The sequence below is a fragment of the Micropterus dolomieu genome, linkage group LG07 (assembly GCF_021292245.1).
Source record: "Micropterus dolomieu isolate WLL.071019.BEF.003 ecotype Adirondacks linkage group LG07, ASM2129224v1, whole genome shotgun sequence".
NCBI classification, from domain to species: Eukaryota; Metazoa; Chordata; class Actinopteri; order Centrarchiformes; family Centrarchidae; genus Micropterus; species Micropterus dolomieu.
This window is the reverse complement of record NC_060156.1, coordinates 1,640,331-1,641,510: the sequence shown is the minus strand read 5'-3', so window position 1 is coordinate 1,641,510 and position 1,180 is coordinate 1,640,331. Positions and strand designations below refer to the sequence as shown.

The 1,180-nt window shown below is 34.7% G+C and overlaps 1 pseudogene; it reads right to left on the bottom strand.

Moving 5' to 3' along the window:
* The window catches only part of LOC123974026, a 2,662-nt pseudogene extending 2,117 nt beyond the window's left edge, over nt 1-545 (bottom strand).
* Nucleotides 546-1,180: the final 635 nt, after the last annotated feature.

Below are 1,180 nucleotides of genomic sequence, written 5' to 3'. Positions count from 1 at the left end.
ATTTCACATGATACGTAGGTGTAAATAACATATATCTGAATGAAACAAGATGCACGTGAGATCAAATGAGTGTCAGACAGAATGTCCATCAGGAACCTGGGGAAGAAGCCGGCTGAGCCGTACAGAGAGTTTAAACACAGACAGGAGATAAACATGTACATGGGTTGATGCAGAGACTTCTCCAGGCAGACTGTCAGAATAATGACAACGTTAGCAGAGATTATAGTCATGTAGATCAACAGACACAGACAGAAGAACAGATATCTGAGGGGCCCAGAGTCTGTAAATAGAGTCAGCTGAAAATACTCAGGAGTAAAGCTGTTATTGCTCATCATGTCTGCACAACAGAGAAGCAAAAACAGAGATGGATACAAAGAACCAGGAGAGAGTGGTCAAAGATAAAGTAAAGGAAAGTGGAGGAGTAGAGGTAAAACTGCATTGAATAAGAAACATATCCTTATTGAGTTAAATAGTCAATAAACAGTGTAATCAAATTTGAAGTAAAATAGAAGTGAGAATCAAAGTATCCGTTACTTACCTGCCATATTTACAAAGGAATGTGTACAAATACTTCCATCAAAAAGCCTTAATGTAACCCATGAAGAACCAGCCAATAAACATATACTGTATGTTTATCATTAAGCTTACTTGTCAAAGTTTGCTTAGGAATAATAGATAAAACTAAGTTAGGGGCAACTATTTACCCCTGATTTTCTTTTACCTATACTTTACCAATACAATTGTAAAATTAAATAAAACATTAATGACTTAATGTATCCAGATGCGTGTGTAGTAGTAACATTTAACAAATTTTTGGTCAAGTTCAGATTAGTTAATAGTGTTACTGCATGATAATCATCTGTGTGCAATACTAATCAAGTGGGCAATGTAGTTTCACTCGCAGGGAAAAAAGTATGGAAAGCATTTGGAATTACCTTAATTTCTGCACAAATTGGTCATAAAATGTCGTCTGATCTTAATCACAACAATGGAAAAACACAGTCATGTCAATTTAATTATAAAGCACACACTGTTGAACAAAGTTCTACAATGAAAACAACAAGAAGAAAAAAGAAAAGAAGAAAAAAGGGAGCATACCACAATAGTAAAACTTATGACAGTGATGAAGCATGCAGCAATAAATATAAATATGAAGCAACCAGGACAGTTAATGATGAAT